Source organism: Poecile atricapillus, chromosome 5, assembly GCF_030490865.1.
Source record: "Poecile atricapillus isolate bPoeAtr1 chromosome 5, bPoeAtr1.hap1, whole genome shotgun sequence".
In the NCBI taxonomy this organism is placed as follows: domain Eukaryota; kingdom Metazoa; phylum Chordata; class Aves; order Passeriformes; family Paridae; genus Poecile; species Poecile atricapillus.
This window is the reverse complement of record NC_081253.1, coordinates 23,198,272-23,220,613: the sequence shown is the minus strand read 5'-3', so window position 1 is coordinate 23,220,613 and position 22,342 is coordinate 23,198,272. Positions and strand designations below refer to the sequence as shown.

The 22,342-nt window shown below is 39.7% G+C and overlaps 1 protein-coding gene across 7 annotated transcripts in view; it reads left to right on the top strand.

Annotated features, from left to right (window-relative positions):
• Positions 1 to 11,562: 11,562 nt before the first annotated feature.
• Positions 11,563 to 22,342, top strand: part of SESTD1 (SEC14 and spectrin domain containing 1) — a 50,089-nt gene continuing 39,309 nt past the window's right edge. The window contains exons 1-3 of one of the 7 annotated variants that reach the window (XM_058839759.1): positions 11,563 to 11,672; positions 15,176 to 15,238; positions 15,901 to 16,003. The gene's annotated coding sequence lies outside the window, so the exon portion shown is untranslated. Of the gene's footprint in view, positions 11,673 to 11,891; positions 12,080 to 12,300; positions 12,320 to 14,132; positions 14,369 to 15,175; positions 15,239 to 15,900; positions 16,004 to 22,342 lie in introns of those variants that run through there. The other 6 variants (XM_058839765.1, XM_058839758.1, XM_058839761.1 and 3 more) reach the window with 6 other exon arrangements.

Here is a 22,342-nt window from a genome sequence, read left to right as displayed (position 1 = left end):
CTTTAAAGAGGGGAAGGAATCATGAAATATAAGTTTCTCTGTGTACCCTGGACACTACCTATTGTTTGTGGGAGAAATGAAATAGATTTAACTTTCATTTTTGCAATCTGAAATGGCTGATATGACATGGTAGTTACACTCCTTAAACTATGCTAAATTTCAAAAAATAGAAGAAAAGCTGCAATTTAACAGAACTTACTGGTAGCTCAGATATGATTTTTAAAAGATACTGCACCTATTATTGACAAAACTTACTTTCATTTTTCATTTAAATATGCATGACTTGCTGCATTAGTAATGCATAAAAACATACCTTGTTCTCTCTTAGAAAGGCAAAGTTTCTCCTAACACTCCTATCTGTAGTCTCTGCCTACTTTATGTTTGAACCCCAACATAGAAACCTCATGTTGTGGTTTTTCAGTGATCATCAAGATATTAATTTGTAAACTGTATTTCTGTAGGCCTCTACCATGTAAATGGTGGAAATGCTTGTCTGTTATTTAGCTCACCATACTTTTCTAGACCACTGTCCAATGCTGAAATTTCTAAGTAATCAACTGTTACTTCCAGTAATACAAAAATAGCATGTCATTACCATTTAGCACCAACTGCAAGGATTTAATTTTAAGACATTTCTCCTTTCCCTGACTGAAGAAATGCCTCTCAAATAATTTTTAACCTTTCATCAGCATAATTGCTAAATAATTAACAATGGGTAAAATATGAGGACCTGAGAGACTTGAAAATTATTACTGAAGTATGTATTTCACCAAAGCAATGACCTATATGCATCTGCTTCAAAATAAAAGCAAACTATAATTACTAGCAGCAGCACCACAAACTCTTCTTATGTGCCAGATCCTCTGATATATGTACTTATTCCTAAGCCACAGCTGCCTTTGGTCCTATGCTAGGGCATAAAGACCCATCTCACTGCACAGAACTACTTGTGTGCTGGGGCTGAGCTTTCCTTCTCCAAGGTTATCTCATAATGGTTTGCAATGTCTTCATTTCCATTAATACAAATTAGTTATTCCACAGAATAAGCCACGGAAAACAATGTAAGTGCTCTGTAATACCTTTCTATTTTTATAGCAGATATTATTTCCTTTCTTCTGTTAGCTGAGCTGATTTGCATTTGCATGCTGAGCTTTCCTTCAGTTTCTCCCATCCTCTCAATGAGCTTCATGTGCTGATTTTGGATATGCGTTTTATACACCATTTAGGAGCTGACAGTCCTCAGTCTCTCCATCCTGCCCCAGCTCTGTGAGTCATCAGGATTTACTCACTCTCCTTTGTCTACTAACTTGGGTTAAAAACTGCACACAGTCTGCTGGCATCCTGATGATCCACTAATCTGGCTTCCAACAACCTGTGGGCCCTTATGTCCCCTCCTGGCCCTTGTTCCAGGCACTCCCATTCATTCTCCACTCACCACAATCTTAACATTTTTACTGCAATTCTGTGTAACAAGGAGAGGAAGAGGAGGTATTTGCTGGTGGGGGTAGGAGAAACCATGGGACCATGAATGTACAGCATAACTCTGTCAGAAGCCTGGCTGATCCCTAAATGATTTATATTTTCAGGTCCTTCTCAAGTTCAACCATTTGGTAAATGTTTGTCTTCCAAGCATTTTTTGGTAAAATCATGTAAAGTTCACAGTGATTTTCACTCACCATTTTGGGAGTGTGGATACATCTTATATCTAATCTCATACCTGTATCTCCCCTGTCCACAGTATTCTTTTCACCATGGTGGTACTTTTGGAGGTGAATGCGATTCTGCAGCTGTAATTACCCTTCGAATTGCAATTCCCAATTTCAGTTTCATCCAAACATCTCAATAACTGCTTCTTTCTTCCTGCATTCTTTCATCAATTGTAGTGCCATTCATATTCACAGTTTTTTTTTTATTCCTGAGGTTTTAGGGGAAGTAGTGGCAGAGCTTGTTTCATTTTGTTTTTCTGTCAGAGGTTCCAAGTACACAGTCTGCTGAACTATCAGTAGTGTCTATACAATTCTAATGACCCTTCACTCCTGTCACTTTATTTATGCCTTTGAGCTGTTTAAATCAGAGGCACCTGGATAGAAACAAAGTGAAGTGGCTGCCTGAGTGTTTTTACAAATAAAAGTAATGTGTCTGGTGCTTCAACTAAATCCCCACCACTTCCTCCCAGAGTATTTAGCACAAGGGTGTTCAGCAGGCTTTGGCTTTGTTGAACACCTGCTCAGAAAATCTGCTGACTACCAGAGGCCCCAGGAGCACAGCAGCCCTTTCATGCTTGCTTTTGAAAATGTTGGTCTAACACCAGCACAGCACTGTGATCCTCTCCGAAAAAGTCCTCTAAATGCAAATTTTAATCAATGCAGTTCCTCATAAATCAGTCCCTGTAGCTTTCTAATTATCAGCAGCAGCTCTGAATTATCATTACACTTCTCATACTGATGTCCAGATTGAAAGTGATATCTTCCTGTGCTGCACAGGAAAGGATTATCACTTAGCTGCTCTATCAGGGATTTGAGCATGGGATATGAAGATGATTAGCACACCTTCCTCTCTCCTGTGCACAAGACTCCACCACTGCAGTTTTCTTGCTATAATGCTATTTATTTTTTATTCTTCTTTTGAAACAACCCAAATAAACAAAATCTTCATTATGCTTGTGCAGTACTCTCATTTATAGCTATTTTTAAGAAATGCCAGAATGAAAGTCGAACCAACATCAGCCTTATTTTATTGTGCAGTTCACAAATAATGTGGCCATAATTGCTGTTTACCTTTCCTCCTGTGCTAACATTTTGGCAGCCTTCTACTTTATCTGAGCAACTGAAAACCTCTGAAAACCTGATCAATAAAGTGAATCTTTACTGGAATGGCATACAGATGCCTAAGCTTTCAAGACCACTATGAAATAATTCCCATCTCCAGCAAAAAAAAGTGAATCTTTTTGGCAAGAATGTGCATTTACTGTTTCATATATAGCTAGAATAAAAAAAAAAACCCAAACATATGATTCCTATATTATAATTATTTGAAAGACAATTGTGAGCATCCTGTTTTTATTACCAATAAACAGAGCTGCTTTATTGATTCAATTATGTAAAAATAAAATGCTTCTATTAGGTTGTTTAGTTTCCTTATGATTGGATGTAACCTGATTATAACTATTATATATACATATTATTGCTGGTGTTTATTGTTAATATAGTAATGAAAATGAGAATATGATCTTATTAAAAAGAATCCTCTTACTGCAACAAATGGTAAATATTTTGCATCTTTTATAAAATTTATTTTCAATTATTTTAATGGAGAGTTTTAAATAGTTTTTTGTGATGTGGTGAGAAAAATCTATCTTTTTGCATTTAAACCTGAAATTAGAAATGAAAATTATATTTTTAAAAGATTGTGTAGTGACTTAGCACTCAAGATACTGTAGCTCATTAACAGCTCTGCCAGGGAAGCCTAACAAGGTAATTGAAAAAATTCATGTTGGCCACTGATAAAAATAAAGATACTAGTTAATATGGAGAACAGAAAAACTTTACATTTGTTTAAGGGGGGCAATTTTAAGGCATAATCTGGATTAAACCCAAATACAATATCTTATTTACCAAGTATGACACAAAAAAATACTTAGGGTTTTATTTGTTCTCTATTTTGCTTTGCTGCAGATTAACTGCTGTGAATGTTCCAAACTGCCTATCCATGTCCTGCTCCCTGTGAGAAGCTGAGAAATGCCATGCATTTTCAGTTGTGACCTGAGATCGGTCCTACATGCGGGCTCTGGGAAGTAAACTGTCTTTGGTAAAATCAGCTTGGGTCTGGACTCAAACGGACACTTCACAGAACAGAGGTATCCAAAGACAGGTTTGTTGGTTTGACTCATCTTTCGTTCAGCTCATTGTGCTGTTCCAAAAGACTGCTGGTAAATGCAAATCCGCTCTTAAGTCTTTTATATTATTTACATACTTATACAGTTTACAGGTTCAAAAAAAGTTCAAACCTCCCAGTGGAGCTACAGAAATACTTGAGATGAACAGGGATCCTTGTCACCAGAGGCAATCTATACAAGGTTTGCACTTTAGTGCAAAAAGTATGTCTATTTCTGCAGATATTTTACTGAAATAAGCAACTTTATATACATGAGTAATCAACTTCAAACAAGAGCACTAGTTGTACTGATGAAGCTTAGCAGGACTGAAACAAGAATTATGAAAATACTTTTCTTCCCATTCTATCAGAAATTGTTTCATTTCTTACAATGGGTTGTAAATTTAAAAAAATGAAGGAAGGAATTATACATAACTTCCAGGGTAATGGTTGTGCAACTGAGAAATTCTGGTTGATGTCAAAACATTTCTGAATTACTAAATATCACAGCATAGGTGTAACCTGCATTCTGACAGAGGCTGACATGTTCAAAAACTGGAATATTGGGAGACCCCTGAACTTTGCTGTCACATTAGGGAGAAGCCATTTGAAGAATGGCACAGAAACAGCTTAGAAAACCTTGGCTAATCAAATTGTCAAGCAGAAAAATGTTTGAAGAGAAGGATTGATACCAGGAAAGGCACAATGAACCAGTTGAGTACTGTGAGGGAAGGGCATGTATGACTTAACAGGAAGGATTTACTTTTTAACTCAGGCTAGAGTTTGATGAATATTTCCTTTGATGGAAGTGCTGGATAAATCAACTTCACAGGGAGGGAAAGAAGCTTGTTTTGATCTTCTTTTGATTTCTCCAGCCTGACTCACTGTGTGACAGCACAAATTAAAATGCACAACAAAAGGCAGTGGCCAGAAGGGCGGGTGAAAGTGAAGTTAGGGCTTATCAAAGTCTGTCTGAGATGCTCCCCCATGGAGCAGAGCCTGTTTGGAGAGACATGTACCAACAGAAGTACATGGGTAGGCAGAATGGGTGCACTGACAGCCCTTTGAGCTAAACCCAGAGTGTGCTCGGTAGGAGGGAAAGGTAGCGAGGAAACCTAAACAGAGAAATGCGTAAGGAAGTGTCTACTGTTAGCAGGAGGCAGAGCTGAGCAGGCTGCTGGCTCTCCTTATGGCACAACACTGAAATGTAGACTCCGGGTACTAAGCAGGCCAGCCAGTCTGAGTCCAGAAAAGGACTTCACTTGACCTAGAGAGGGTGCTGAGGAAGTTTTATAGAAGAGTCGGCACTAGCACTGGCAACAACAACCGGCAGGCAAAAGGACCTCTTTCTGTGTAGGTGGCCAGTCAATGAAAACATCTGGGGCCCGTTTATGCTAAAGAAGGTTTAAAAACATGCTGATTTTGATTGCACACACTTAGAATGCTCATGAATTTTGGGAAGGAAGGTTCATCAGGACAATTTGCTGCCATGTCAGGATAAAAAAGCTGAAAAGTTTAATTCATAGTACATTGCATTTTCAATCTTCTCACTGGTACATGGGGAGAATATGAGGGATTTTAACTATCTTTTCTGTAGAAAGGATCCTTTGCTGATATAAAATTTGCTATGAGTCTCTAAGGGAAGGGTTTTTTATCTTTTTTTTTACATAGAGAAATGTAAACTTTCACATTTGGCAAGATTTTATGTAGAGTAACTTAGTATATGATAATATTCTTCAACAATATTTGTTTTTATCAAAGGTTTTCAGTTTTACCTTATTAAGTAAAAGTTGTTGCATGATTTTGCTAATCTCTGCCCTATTTTCCCCTGTCTCAGTATGAGCTGTTCTGAAATTATGTTCATGTACTAGAAGACTAAGTGCCAAGTACCTAATTTAGTACTCAGCAGTTACATCCAAATTTTAGTTGTTGTATAACACCAAATACTGTAAAGATGACAAGCTCAAGAAATACTTGTTGCAGACTGGAAAATTATCAGCATTTTGGATTAGCTAGTATTATTCAAATTCCTTTTAAATGGCACTTTATTCTCAAGATGGCCTGAATAACTTTAATACCTGTTTGTAACATGTGTGACCTCCATGACTAAGATAACTATTGCAGCCTGATTTCCCACAACTGAGCAGAAAAAAAACAGAAACAGGAAGAGTTTTACAAACTACTTGAGAACTATGCAAAAAACCAACAAAACAAAGACCAATCAGTGTGATTTTAAAGCATTTCTGTGGATTAGAAACATGCACTGTGATTAGGTTCCCAGGGCTTTTGGATGTATTTGAAAATCCTTGCCATTCTGACAAAGATTTCAGAAATAATTTACATTAAGGATAAACATACTTCATTATATTTGAAATGACCCTTTCAAAATGCATTGAAGTAAAGCTTGTACACAAAAGTTTTGATAAAGCAGTGAGAAATATACTCCACGCATTCCAATATGTTTTATTTTTTTAATTATAGCTACAAAGGTAATTCCTTTCTTTGGAGAAATAGATGGATTTTTAGCCATGATATTCTTTCTGTCTTGAAGAAAATTTCTGACTATGGGTGAACACTGAATACTGAGTAGTTGAACATCAAATAGCACTGAATCTTTATAAAACAAGCTCTTTTTGACTCAAAGGGTTACAATCTAAAGGTTCTACATGAACATAATAAACTATGAAGTCAGGTAGCTCTGGGTAGGGACATCTATGCAGATACAGAGAAGAACTTTAACCAGCTCAGCCACTCACATCTAAAAATTACTTTTCTCTGAAAGTGAAGAGCTCTGTCTCTTATTGCCTCTAAAAATAGCTCATATTATTTATCCTTTTTCAATTCACTTTTGCTAAAAATGATTGTGATTACTGTTAGTGTATAACCTAACCTTGAAGAACACTACTGCTTGTAAGATAAGAAATTCAAGCCATATGAAGAGGAACCTATGCAGAACCTTTACTTATTCATGTAAAGGAATAATTTTTGCCAATGTAGAAAGATAATCTATTTAGACTTAGAGAAAATTCTATTATTGGGAAACTCCTTTCAATTTATCCTCTTTCCAAGTGCCCCCCTTATGGCCCTCTGAAGAAACTTAGAGAAGAGGTTTTTTTCTCAAGAAGATGCTTGATAACATCACCATGTCAGAACTGTGCTAGAATATAGAATTGCACAATAATGGGAAATGCACACAAAAATTGTAAAGCTGTCTTTGTCTTCTCCTTTTCTAAGACCACACAAATTAACAGCTACAATACAGCGCACCCATTTCTCAATCCCTGACTGACATTGCCATCTAACCTCTTTTATGCTGTGAACATTTTGCTAAAAGTTAATTTTGAAGATGGAATTGAAATGTAAATCTAATGTAAGCAAAAATGGTGGTGGTACTGAATATGGCTGAGATGGTAATCAAGTCTCATTAGAAAATTCCCCGTTCTTTCCTTTTTTGTGGTGCAACCAGAAGAAAGCTGCAGCATGGAGCTGCAAATATGGCTCCAGCAGAACATTAGGTGCTTTGTACAGGAGTCATTCAAAATGTCACTGACTATCAGCTCTCTCTCTGTTACTTCTATAGCTAGCATTTCAGAGTTAACGTTTAGAGTTAGCATTTCAGAACATTTCAGAGTCTTCTCAGAGCTGTTATGCCTCATGTGATAACTAGTATGGTAAGTACAGTTCCTTTTCCTTAGCAAACACCAGCAGTAATCCCTGATCAGATTGAGCCATCAGAAGACAGAGTATGCTGCAGACATCCCACCAAACCTGCTCAGTGGTATGGCACAAGCACCTAACAGAACCAGAAATTTGGTCCTCACGTCCTTCCCCTGTGGCCACAAACATGACCTGAGACATGCCCATCTCCATTCTGCTGCTCTGTACCTTCTCACTGAGGCTATAGGATCAAGATCCCTGTCCTTGTATCTCAGGTCATGTTTGTGGCAGGACAGGCCCACAGGGGAAGGACATGAGAACCAAATTTCTTATTTTGTTAGGTGCTGTGAAGAAGGGATGGCAATCCCCCTTGTATCAAAAATGCTTGGGATCTGTGGCCAGCCACAAACCATTTTCCCTTCACAATATGAAATAAATTTGTAAGGAAGCCACGTTCATATTTAAGAAATCTGAGCAGCAAAATACTAACCACAGATAGCTTTGCTTCCTTTTAAATATTACTCAGGAAATTCAACTTTTAGGCTTTTATTTTATTTTATACAAGACCAAGTTATGAAGACTGTATTTTACAGAAAATAAAAAGTAATTAAAGAAAGTAATAAAAGTCACTGCCAGGCTTTCTGCAGGAAGCACAATCCAACAGCCTCTAGTACTTGGAAGGACATGATGATATCTGAGGATACTTTATTGTTTCTAACTGAGCATTAAGAGCACATGAAAAAAACCCAGAAAACACTCCAGATTCTTGAGAATCTTGCGAAGTTTCATATTGCTGTATCTCCTTACAGGCATGCCACTCATACCTTGATAAAATGAAGGATTTATCTTTTTTTATATATAATTAAACTGAAGAAATTCAAATTTATGGCCAAGCTTTTAAAATATTGTTTTACACACCCTCTGATAAGTATGAGTACAACAAAACATAGATCCTTCAAAATGTGCTAGGCGCTGTCTACTCACAGTTGCCAGGGCTTTCAGCCTGTGCTGGTCAGTAAACAAAATCTCATGGGTTTGGGCTATTTGAGACTCAAGTTTCAAATTCTATTAAAAGCACAATTTAAGGCTTTGTTGTAATTGTTTCAGAAGAAACAATCACTCCACAGTTCAGGATTAAAACCTAGTATTTGTGTTTAAAGGGGAATTTCAAATCTCGATGCTAATAGGTGAATGTGGCTTACCTTAAGAAGCCAGTGAATGGTAGCTCATGCGCTGAATTCCACAGATCTTTTGTTTGTTTCTGTGATGTTTTGAATGTGCACTGAATGCTTGTATTTTATTGTCACTTTCACTTCCCAAACCGCCTGATACTGTTTATCAACATAGAAGGGGCTTTTTTCACTGTTTTTCCAACATGAATCTGGCTGTATGAAAAATACATAAGGTTTTAAAGTAGTAGAAAAGCCTACAGTGTAGAAAACATTCTACAGATTTTATTTACAATTCATTGCTGCCAGCCTATACTTTTCCCACTGCATATAGTTATTTGCTTATTTTCTGGATATACCTTTTATGAATGGGACTGTTCCGTAAGTTACATCTCTAGCCAGTACACTGGATACTTAACTGCTTGCATTCATTTTTGTGCTACAAGTAAATTAAATTGCCTATCTGTTGCAGGGAGATGTGGAAGCAAATAACAAGCAAGGCAGCAAGGTAAATCACTTGAGGTAGAGGATTTCCAGCCCACCAGGTACAAGGCTGTGCCTGGCAGCACCTCCCTGAGCCCGGTGGCAAGTGCAGCAAGAGGAAAGGTGTATGACAGGCCTGTGGGGTGCTGTACAGGATGGCCAGTGTCACATCTGGCGGCACCTGAGATCAATGGCACCAGTGCCACCATGAGTTGGTGTCCAGTACCAACCCCCATACGTGTTTGGGGGTTCTGCTTGTTTTTCTTTGAAGGTTGATTTTTCTAGAAGCACAACAACTGAAGCTGGAAGCGGTAACTCTGTTGTGAGAGCACTGTTCTGCCTTGTAACAAAGGCTCTGTTGTGCTGGCACGCAGCGCAGTGCCCAAAGCTCAGGATGTTTTCAGCCTATTTGCTTTCATTTGTATTTGAGTTAATCTGGCACAGCTGCTAGAGAATAACACCATATATTAAGGGTCATTTTAATCAAATGGATCCTTGATACTCTGATTTCTTCCTACTGGCAGTTCACATGGAAAAGGCAATTAACTACAACTCTAAACTGATGGTATGACCTTAAAATTAATTATGTCAGATTCTGTGCTGGCAACTCAATCAGCAGAGTATGCACGGAAAATAAAAGTCAGAAAACCTCTTGCAACATCTTTACATTTAAACTAGCATATCTCCAAACAGAGCAAAAATGAGAGTGACTTTTGGGTAACTCTCTCTTATGGAAGGCACTGCAAGAATTCTGTTCTTCCTCTGGAGAAGCCTTGTTTTGTCCTTGAGAACAGACTCCAGTTGCAAACAGAAAAATGGAGAAGTAGGGTCTATATCCTTTTGGTCTGAATTCCCTTCCCTCTCCCTCTTCTCTCTCTCCCACTCCTCTCCTTTCCCAAAAGTAACCGTAAGAAAATTTATTAGGATTAATGAGCTCACATGTACTGAAAATTTGAGATCCACAACCCAAAACAAAAACACACAATTTAAATAGGTTCATTTTCCTTTATTGTGTAGGCTGTGATAGGTATGGTACACAGAATGTAATATCTGCACTATGGAGGATCTTAGATGTGTGAAATAAGAAATTAATGTATGACAATCAGCTGTAGTTTTTCCTTTGTTGATTTTCATCTTGCTCCATTTAAAGATTAAAGATGCATGCGTTAGCAAGTCCCACTGAGTTTTCACATGTGTTGGGCATCAGATCACTTACCTAGTGTTCTGAAATACTAGCTATTCTACAGTCAGAGCTTACAAAGACACAGCCTGAGGGATCTCAAGTAAATATTGATGAATTGTGAAAGCTTCTATTATCTTACCTTTTGCCCACAAGTATGCAATAAGCATAAATGTAGAAGAGTGGTCTAAATGTTCTATCTGACACATTCTTAAATCATTAGTGAACACACTTAAAATATTGCTAAAGTTTTCCTCTTAATAAAGTAAAAAATTATTAATTTGTTTCTCTACAGCAATTACTTTTGGAGGGAAGCTGATCATTATCTCTGTTAACCTGTTTTGAAGGAAGTAATTTTGCTCTTCCTCTTTCTTTGCTGCTGCTGTTTTAAGCATTCTTTCAGGAAAGAAAGGCCCAACAGAGAAGGTATGCTCTCGAGGCTGGGAGGCCTTGGCTGCTACGCCTTATCTGAAAATCTAAATGACAATGTCTTTAGCTCTTGCATGTCCAGTGGGTGCTGTTGCTGAGAGAGGGACAGCTTTCCGAGTTAGCAGAGGCCAGGGATGAGGTCAGTGCCACAGGCGTGCCCCGATGGTGACAGTGATGGCTGCAGCAGATGTTGACTGGACAGCAACCAGGAAAGGCGGTGAACAGAGGCGGTTCTGCAAACTCTTGAGGGAAGAAACGAAGCAGTTATGGCCTTTGTGAGACAGTTTTCACACTCAGAATGAGATTCAGTAAACGATATTCAACTGCTCTGGAAAAAACAGGAGCAAAATTATGGTTAAGATAGTTTGCAGAGGCCAATATTTTTAAAAGAGCTATTAAGTCACCTTATGATGTATCCAGCTATGAGATTTAAGACTGCAACCTGTCCTAGACTGGTTAAGCTGAACGCAAGGCAAGTGTCCCAGCCAGCTTTCTTCACAGCATTTCTTTCTACATTTCTGCTTGTATTATTCTGGCATGACAGAGTTTTAGGGTGTTTGCCCAGGAGCCAAGACAGACAATGGGCTATTATCTGCCATCGGAGGGGAAACAAAATACACGTCACTGCTGAACTGAACCAGAAGAATCTCGTGGGTCCCTTCCAGCTCAGGATATTCTGGGATACTGAGTGCTCAAACACTGCTGGCGAAGAGCCCTGGGGACAGCCGACACTTGCCTGAGGCACTCCCAGCGTTCACCTGGGAACCTCTGGGCTCGCACTCAGAGCGGTTCCCCACAAAGAGCAGAGCGAGAGCACTGCTATCTTAACGCGGCTGCCAGCGTTACAAACTCCGCAGCCGGACAGACTCGTCCCACGCCGGGTATTTACCACGACCCTCCGTAGCTGCGGGGTCCCGTGCCGGGCGGTGTCGCGGCCCGCGGGCGCAGCGCTGGGCCCGGCCGCATTGTCTCCCGGCGGGGCGGGGCGGCCCGAGCGGCCGCGGCGGCTCCGCGAGGGGCGGGCGGGCGGTGCGGCGGCTCCGCGCCCGCGGCGGGGGCGGCGCTGAGCGAGGGCAGCGGAGCGGGGGCGGGCCCGCCAGCGCCCGGCGCTCGCCGTCTCCTTGCCGACGGAGGAGGGGTCGGAGCCACCCCCGTCCCCAGGGGCTGCCGCCGGGCGAGCGAGGCGGTGCGAGGCGGCCGAGGTTAGCCACCGCAGCCCGGCCGGAGCGGGCGGGTCCGGGCTCCGCCCCGCGTCCTCCCAGCCCGGGCACCCGCAGCGCCGCATCGGGTAAGCACCCGCGCTCCGGAGCGGCTCTGCCCCGGCCCCAGCCCCGCGGAGGGCGGCGCAGGCCCTGCGGCCTGGCCGCGCTTTGTTCGCGGGCGGCGCCGCGGGGCGCTCCGCTGTGGCGGGCGGCGGCGGCTGCGGCTCTCCCGGGGCGGCGGTGGCGGGGCCGTGCTGCACGGCAGCCCCGGCTGCGAGCTCGCACCCCGCGCTGGGGTGAGCGGCCCGGGGGAGCCCGCGCAACAGGTTCGGGCATTGTTCGTGCCGCCGCTACAGACGCGGCCGCGGCGGCGGGGGGGCTCCCCAGGGGGGCTCCCGAGTGGCCGCCGCTGGCGGAGCTTTTGCCTTTGTGCGGGCGCGGGAGGGCGGCCGCCCCTCCCGGCGGGCCCCGCCGCGGGTGTCGCGGCAGGCCCGGCGAGGAAAGAGAGGGGTTCGGGCAAGGGGAGCCAGCCGGAGGCAGGCGGGGGCCGGATTCGGCTCCCCAGGCTCGCGGAGCCGCTCGGCTCCCGGTGGGGATTTTTGGCGGAGCGTGGCAGCTGGTCAGTCCGGCGGCGGGCTGGGGACGAGTCACGGCCGTGTCACTGCCGCGGCGTCGGGCGCTCCTGGGTTTCTGGAAGCTCTGCCTGGTCGGGAAGCTGATTCACTGCTGAAGACGTGGTTGCTCATAGCTGTGGTTACCCTTTCTTTGATTTTTGACAGGTCTATTGTCCAGCAGTTTTGCCTTCTCCTCCATAATTGTAGTGTCCCTTGCGACCCCCTAATAGAGCTTTTTCGCCAGGCAATTGTACGAAGGCGATGCTTTAAAGCACTGTTTTTGTGAAAGAATTTAAACGAGTTTATGGAAGCAAGCGTGGAAACAATTAAAGGAGAGTGGTTCTTTATTTTTTTGACTTTTTGTAAGTTTTTTCATGAGCAAAATTGGTGAGGTTTATGTAGATATGTATTAATAGATGCTTTTGTCGGTTGCTCTCTCATCTTTCTGCATCCCAAAGGAAATATTGGTCCTCTCCATTTTTAGTATTGCAGTGTCTGCAGTGTGCTCACAATTGGATCTTGACTTTGTTCATGCATTAAAACTCACTGTGATGAGGAACTACTGGGTTTTTCCCTCTCTTCTCCCTTCTGTGACATCTGTGACTGCTAAGATTCAATGTATACTAAATAATGAATACTGTTACTACATTATAGGATTACTGATGGTTTATTAATTGCTGTACTAATAAGTGTTCACCTTTGTCTGAATGTGAGCATTTATAGTCCTAATGCTATTATCTGTACCAAGCAGAAACTTAGGAGGGAAAAGGAGGAAGGTGGACTACAGAATAGAGCTGAAGCTTGCTCAGAGAGGCCTATGGCTTGGTGAGATGCTGGTCATGCCTTGCTTTTTCAGGAGAGCAATGAGGCAGAGCACTGGAACAGGCTGCTCAGGGAGATTCTGGAGTCTTCCTCTCTGGAGACATCCAAACCCCCTGCCTAGGCTGGGTCACCATCAGCAGTTACACAGGAATGTCCCCAAATAGGGTTCCATTAGAACCATTCAAATAGATGATCTCCAGAGGTTCCTTCTAATCTTAATAATCCTGTGATTCTGTGAAAATCTTCCACCAAAACTTGAGTAATTACAATGTGGTTTTAGGGGTGGATTTTAGGATTTTGTATAATTCTTTATGTCACAGATTGCTGCTTGAAGAGTCCTGTAAAATCATCTCAGATGACTGTTTTCCCTGGAATAGTATGATAATAGATGATATTTTAATTTAAAGTTTAATTGATTGGTAATGTCAGTTTTCCTAGAAATACAATTTAAGAGAAGGAAATAGATGTATTTTTAAAAATCTCTTATAAGAACATTCAGTGTAGGAAAAACTGGTGTGATGTCTCATTGAGTTGCAGGCTGCAATTCTAAATTGGCTATGGATTCAAATTCCTCAGTAAAGCTTATGTAAACAGGGGAAATTTACATAGTTTTGTCATTTTCTGTCAACAAAAAAAAAAGGAGTCAGGTGAAGTTCAGCTCAGTTTCAGTTGGCTGTTGCTTGAGAGTGGTAGTGGGAAGGGAAACCAGAGGAATTTCTCTAAGAACTTAGATACAGTGCTACCTAACTGTCAGTTATCTTTAGGAATAGATTATAAAGAGGAACACATTTATTTCCCAGTGATGATGGGTGGGGAAATACAGAACACCTTCAACAGGCAGCTTCTGATAAAGTAGGTAGTCTACCCTGGAGATGAAGTTGCAGGATTTCCAGTGCGTCCCAAGGACTTGCTGTGTGTATTTTTGTTTCCAATCTAAAGGTGGGTCCTCTTGCCTTCTCTCCCATCTTTTTGAGGCTGACTAGAAAACTTCCTTTAATAGAAGGGTGTTTTTAATTTAAAATTTAGTGTGAGTTAGATTACTATAATGACCGATCTATCAGAATTACTGTGAAACCGGTGAAGTGTGTTTGTCCTCTTGGTTTTGCCTTTTACACAGTATACACTAATTTGAACTTTTGGGGTTTTGTTGTTGGTTTTCATTTCATGGGTGGAATTTGATCAAGTTACAAGATTTCATGCAAGTCCTATAGCATTCGCTGAGGTTTAATGTTTGATGCTTGTACGTTAATTCTGTGTCTTCTTCAAAGAGGGGCTATTTATATTTCCTTATTCAAGTTACACTTTGCCTGTTTTAAATTTATAGCGGTGAATACCTTTGTAAGAATACCTTGTTCCTCTTCACAAAAAATCTACTAACACTGTTGTATTTTCAGTTTAGCCTAAAACTCCGTGTAGGTTACCTCTGATTGAAAGCATACTACAGGGATTCTGGTTCTTGTTACTTTCCTGCTGCTTCCGGTGCTGCCTCAGGAGCATTGCCTGCTAACTATAAACAATGTTGATGTCTACCATATGTTTTGGTAGAAAGCACAGGATTCCTGCTGTCCCACTAAACTCAAATGCCTAGCTTACTAGTATTTGTGAATATACAACGGAAATGTTGACTCCCCTATCATGTAGCTCTGTGAGAAACTCTTGTTTTCAACCTCCAGGGAAATGAAGTTTTAGATTGAGTAGCAAAATAAAAAAAAATATTGTCAAATGCTTTTTCATTTAAATTTACAGAACCCAGGATCTGGAGCTCAAACTTGTAACCCTAGCAGACAATTTTGCATTCCAGTACCAATGGTAAGTAAGATAGGTCTCTTCCAAAAATAAATCTTTATAATTTTTGAGTGTTATATGTGGTTCTTAGGAAGCTTTGATACTGGTGAATATACTGCCTAGAACATCATCTTTACAGTTGGTTTTGTAGAGACTTACTTAGGTTTAACTCATGCCTTCTTTAACTTACCTGCTTTACTTTGTGTTCATTTTGTGACTTCTTAAAAGGCTTTAAAAAGCACTATAACGTAAACAAAACTGATATTAAATGACATTGTTTGGCCATGCAGCTTACAGTGCAGCTTGTGTTACTGTCTCACGTAGTGGTAGTGTCTCACAAGGAGAGGAGTAGCTGCAAATGTGTTAGGGGGTGTTTAAGTGTAAGACTGGAGATAAGTGAATTCTACTTTTAAGGGGGTTCTGTGATAGTGGATGAGAGTAAGGAAGAAAGTTTTAATAGCATCGAGGTAATTGTTGCTGCTCTGATGGTGTTGATAAGTTTGTGCAGGAAGATAAATGAGAGACTTGGGAACCTTGATTGAGCAAGTAGAAAAATGTGTTGGCATGTTTCTTCAGACTAAATAAGAGTGAGAGATTTTTGAAGTGAGGATAACCTTATAGCAGATGCTAAACTCAGCAAGGAAGCAAGTGAAAATCAATCTGGAGTGTTGTTTTCCTGTTTCCAGGTGAGAAGATGAACTGCTGCATTTTGGACAAGCTGAAGTTTGGAATGCTGGGACATAAAGAACCCTTTAAGAAGGAAATTACAATAGTTAAGAGGAGATGAAGGTATGACTTAGGGCTTTGCAGAAACAATAATTCAAGGGAGATAGATGTGGTAGGTACTTGAGAATTCAAAGCCAAGATAAATTCCTGTGATGTTGTCAGAGTTGTATTTGGGATGTGTTCTTAGTGAGGTATCATGAAGGATGAGTGTTGACCAGACCAAGTAAGGCTAAAAAAAACCAAAAGTGTTGGAAGATTAAGATAAATGGGTTTGATGTTAGCCTGACGTTTTGGTCACTAAATGGTATTTATGGCTGAACTTGAGACCTCAGTGCAGGTTGTCTGTTTTTTCTCTGTTGGTGCTCTGTTTGCTAATTCTTTCATTTTGCATTCTCTCTTGACCCTAGAAAACAGTATAATTGGAAAATGTATGAGTGCTGCATCTATGCAGGGTGCTCCAGGGAGCAGCTTAGAGAGCTTGATTTTATATTCTCTGAAGCATGTGACCATTTGTTTATTGATTTATTCATTGGTAGTGGAAAGCTACATGTTTTATTTTGAGGGGGTAAGAGAGGGAGAGGTGCTGTGATTACTGCAGGTGGTTGCTGGATTTAATTTGTGATTTGTAGTTGAAATGTTCAGAATTTTTAATCTGAGTACAAAAACTGAAGACATTCATGAAAGTCAAGATTTATTTCTCCTGCACCCACTAATTTAAAGACATCTTAGATAATTTTTTTCTTCTTTGTACAGCAGTGAATTAATGGATTTCTGAAATATGTGAACAAGGTATTTATTTACCAGATCTGGAATATTTCAATGTTCTTGTACTTTGATATTTGATTAACATTAGCAAAATTTTCAAGTTATTTATATCTTATTGAAGGGATTTTTATTATTACCCTTCTCATGGATACTTTGTGTATTGTGCAGGATGATGGGGGAACACAGTAATTTTTATTATTTTTTTTTTGGCCAGAGGAAATTGTTCAGTGTGTTTCAAGGTCCACACAAAACCATACTCTTCACCTAATAACTTTTTGATCAGATAGCAACTCCAGAGTTTTAGGAATTTGTAAACAGACTTTTTATTAGCCATTCCTTCACGGTCATCTTGTTTTAGTCAGTTTTCTTCACTCCAAAAGGATGACTGCTTTTGTGTCTGCTGCACGAGATGGCTTTTGGTGTAGGGGGAGCATTTCTTTTTGCTTCCACTCAGTTGAGTGTCGCTATACTGAGCTGGGAATTGAATCCTGAGGCCCTGAGCCACATGCACTTGTAACCTATGCCAAATATGTGTATTGTTATGAAGTGGTAGATTGTTTTCTTATATAAGTGTTGCAAAAAGAACAAGAAGTTCTAGTCTTGCACCCTAGAGGAAAGTGTTTTTCATTTGTTCCAGACTGCTAGCAGTTGCACTCATCAGTGCAGCTGTTTGTCTTTTGACTTGTCTACTCATGGCCTGGATTCTCCAATCTCATTCCATCCACAGTCCTAGTTCTTTTAATGAAGCATAGGAGCTTTCTGATCTTTCATCACAAACTGGTTTTGGACAGTTCCTTAAAGATCTGATGATGAAGTATTTATTTTTCTAAGCACTTGTGACTTGTATGTTGGTTTTGTTTTGTTTGTTGGAGGTTTTTGTGTTTGGTGTTTCATTGTTTTTTTAAGAAGAGGGAGCTAAGAAAGGACTGTGTAATTTTATTTTTTTATTATTGTCTATAGGTTATTTTACTTCCCCCTAACCTCACAAAGTATTTCTGTGGTAGAATTTGCAATGCATGTGATTCTGTACTGTTCCCATGTGACTTCTGACTAAGGAAAATTACCTAAAAATAAGTATTTCTTTTAATGAATTTTAGTGCAGTGTAATGAGGAAGAGAAAATGTCTCAGCTATGCTTTGAACATAGCATTTCAATTGACATATTTCTATGGAGAAAGTGGTAAAAGAAGAAGCCTCTCAACTTGCATAGTTTTATGTATTCTGTAGTCACTTGATAGTGTTAAGTGAGATGGGACTGTACCAGGTGACTGCAACTTCTGCTGTTTTGGCTGCCTATTGTAAGGGAAGCAGGGTATGAGGTGTATTGGTCCTCTGATGCTGGTGGGCAAGCTGTAGGGTTCTGCAGGAAGGTATATGGTATCTCTCACTGTATGTGAGAGAATGGCAATAAGTGGCAGGGATGTTGCACAAAAGGGAGTATGGAGATGCATCCAAAACCTGTGGCTTATTTTCTCTCCTATTCTAGATTAAAGAAGACTGAAAACTGCTATAACTTAGTATAGACCATGTGTTTGGCTTGGGCTGAGCCTGGAAAGGGTAGAAAACTCTAGCAAGCTGCCATCTTTGATGTCACGTGTTTCAGCGTTGTTAGGAATGTCTGCACGTGTTCCTTTGGGCTGGGCAGGTTTGCTCTCTGAACATGGCCAGTGAGTCCAAGGAGTGCTGTTCTTTGAGAGTCTGCTCATTGCTGCACTGTATCCTGGGGCTGGCCTTGTATGGAAAGACTGAGGTGTTGGGATTGTGTCTCACAGCTGTACATGCAGGTATTGCTGTGCAGCCCTGGTTACTTTGTTTCTGTGCTTGGTCCTCTTCCTTTTTTTCCCTCTGGCACTTGCTTGAAGTCTGAGGAAGAGCTCTGCCTTTGTGTGAAATGAATAGCTGACCATGATCAAAGTTAGAACTCATACACACAATGCCTTTTTCTTTTCAGATGGCATAACCTCTTACTCACCTGTTCTCCAGTTGCTGGTTTGCTATTCGTTATATTGCTCATCACTTCCTTTTGATGCTTGTCTTTTTATTTTGCTTTTCATAGAGTGTTGAGGGGTTGAAAAGGGGTGGGAAATGAATACGGAAGATGAGTTAAATAGAAGAAGTAGTTTAACAGACAGTTCTTCTGAATTCTCTTACTATCTTTAGTTAGAAGACAAGTTAAGATTTGAACCTTCCAGTGAAAAAGTAGTGGAATTGGAATTTTTCCAAGCTTAAATTTGTTGTGGCTGTGACAATGTGCTTTTGGATCATGGCTTTAGCATGCTGTTAACCTCAGCTTTAACCCAAGTCAGAGTAAATTTTCATCGTGTCCATTGAACTGCCGTGGCAAGTTGCTGAGTTAGGGTACTAACTGTGCATGTGTAATGGAAATGGCACTGTATGGTTGCATCTTGCTTTAAAATTGAAGAAGCTTACAAACTCATGAAATTAGTCTGTGTTTCTTATTTTCTGACTTCTTTAGTATAAATTGGCAGGTTGCAGAAGATCAGGAATATTTTTGTTGTGTGCAACTTCAGACATAGTATAAAACTTCCGTGGGCTTTTTTTGGATAGTTTTTACAGATAGTAAAAAAATTAAAAATACAAAAGTGGTTGAAAAAGAAAAAAAAAATATTTGATCATCCTTAAATATCTGAAGATACCTTTTCTCCTGAGGGCTCTAATGTTAAATATTAGTGCTGCTCATAATATCTCAAAGAGTAAAGACCAAACACTGTTTGCGTATGTAAGCTGATGTTCATCTGTCAAGTTTTATTGTTATTTTGAAACTGTTCAGCTGAGTAGCTGATTTCCAGGTGCTTTTTAATTGAAGACAGCATTAACTAATAAATATTTACAGACTTTTTCTACTTTTGTGGCAGATTTGTGCTTCTCAAATTACCCTGGGGCATCAGCCCTGGAGACACCTTCGTTTGTGTTCTCTCTTTGTACAGCTTTGCTGTGGGAGAGATGACATCCTTTAATGTAGCTTTAAAGGAAGGTGAAATAATAATCTACATAGATAATTGTGATACTCAGCTTTATTCCTGTCTTTTACATGTGGATTTTATTTCTGTGTGGAACAGATTAACTAGTTTTAAGCTGATTCAGGGAAAAAGAGGGTAATGCTTTGTGGGTTGAAGTTAGCATCTGAAAAAGCCTGCATGCTGGATTCAGAGAATGAAGATGTTAATTTTGAAGGTCTGCAATTCAAAATTGATCTAAAAGAAAAAGTGTTTTCAATCTGTATGATTTGAGACTTTTTTCCTCTGGTACTTCAGAATGTCTATTGTTATTTGTGCTATTGTTTCTGCATGGACTTGCAAGCTGCTACAGTTTTGAATATAGCTGCCCATCTGCTCCTTGGTTATTTATAGGCAGATTTGTGGAGCTCCTTCTAATCTCTCAAGTCTTCAAAAACATTAATGAATTAAACATCACAATACTCTTGTAAAAAGAGAATTAAATGGAGGAACTGAATGGAGACTAAAAAGGATAAATGACTTGCTGAAAGCCATATGTATATTTCATAGCAGAACAGGGAATAGAAACCAGATTCTTTTTTTCTTGCTTGTAGTCCTGTGCTTAACAGACCAGCTACATGCTCTTGTGAGATACATGCTAAAGGACTGAAGAAAGAACTTGTTCTTTGAATCTTGCAACAGATGCTCATGTGCAGACTAACCCATTTCAAGACCTTTTTGGAGAAAAACCATGTACTGAGAGTATTAAAGGTTTCAGGTCTAATAAACATGAATAAACATGTTAATATTAATGCTTATTAAGCCTGAATTTGTTTTAATTGTTAATGTTTTGGAGCAGTGGTTTCTTCTGGGTTGCTTAGAAAGAAAACACCTGTTACTTGCAGGAGAGCTCTCTGACATCTTCCTTCTAGTTGTCTAGTCAACCTGCTCCTCTTCCCCTGTCTTAAATAGACTTTTATAATGGCTTTAAATAGTGTTGGGACATTGGTTCTTATTTAATTTTTTAATTCAGTGACAATGAAGATGGGCAGCACAAAATGCAGGCAAAACTTTCTATTCATCAGAAATTTTGCACTTTGATGAATTACACATAGTACTTAGATTGTGTGAGGTTTTTTTTATTTTTGGCTGGATTTTTTCTTTGTTCTTTTGTTTGGGGTTTTTTGGGTTTGTTTTTTTATTTTTATTTGTTGGGGGTGGGTTTGGTTTTTTTGTTTTGGTTGTTTTTTGGTTTTGGAAGAACTTTAGAAATTTTGTGATGTGTGGAGTAAAACATTGCAATTTACAGTCATTCCAGAGTCTAGTAATGATAGAGGATGCAGCCTACTAAGTTGTGATTTGATTTCACATTGGAGTGCAGCCTGAAATATTGTTTGCATTTTTACCCATTCTGTAATCTTTTTTGACTATTTGTTTACTATTTCCCATTCTCTCCTTAATGTATACATATTTCATGTTGTTTGGATGTGAGAGAATTTTCTCCACAAATAGTATTAGTTTCTGCTTGTCAAGGAGGAATTGGAAGAGTTTTCTATTACACTGGAATGCCTTTCAAATATTTAGGTTTAAATACAAGTATTATACAAATTTAGTGTTGCCACCTTCTTGTGGAAATCTTCAAAAGAATGAATACCTTGTTGGAGACTGACATTGCTATACTGATTTAATAACCTGGAAGCCTATGTCATGTTCTATGTTCTAGACAGGTTCAGTGAGGTTCTTCAAAGTGTATTGAATGTGTCCAGGAAATATGTTGAATGAAAGAACTAAAAGTTCTACAGATTGGTATATGGTATTTTATGATATTATGGTGAAGTAGATTCTAGGTGGCCATACAGCACTCTAGATTTTCTGAAATACAGCAAACAAATTTAACCTCTTTATTTGTTTCATATCTGCAACATTTCAGCAAAAAAAAAAGTTGTCTTTTGATTTGAAAGGGTTAAAATACAGCTTCCTGAAGTATTTCACTTTCCTCACTGAAATCTGTTCTCTTCAGTGCTTTTGTTTTTCTTCTGTAGCTTTTCTGTGTTTAATGAAACCAAATGTGGTTTTTTTTATTGATGAATAGACACTGAATATGTTTCTTTCAGCTAAATGGTGAAAGCTATTTATTAAGCAACAAATCTCTCTTTCCTCATGCTAAATTGAGAGCTTGATGGAAAATTTTAGGAGCCTGCCATTTTGCCTTCCTCCAACAAATTGAAGACTATATATATTTTGTAGATCTAAATACATTGCAAAGGTAAAAAACAGTGTACCTTTTCAAAACACCTTTAGTAGCTCTCATTGGAAAGTAGATTCCCAGCTTTCTTGAAATGGTTTCACTTTCCAATATTAAAAAAGGCATTTTGTTTAATTCATCCTGAGACTCTTTGGATGACAAAAATAGAGAAGAATGCTAAGCTTGTTTTTTAAATGTGAAGTTTTTTTTTTCTGGTATGTTCTGATAACCTGCTCTTGTGAGAGTTTTCTTCTAGATGAAACCTATCAAAGCTCTCACAAAAGAGAGGTAATTGTAAACTTCAGGAGTTTCTGGAACAAAGGCTAGGTGTTTGGAATTACCAGCAGTTGTTCTAACTGGTCTGACTCACCTCCCTCCACTCTGAACAGAATGCTTCCTTTGGTTCCAGGAAATACTGAATAAAAGAACTATTTTG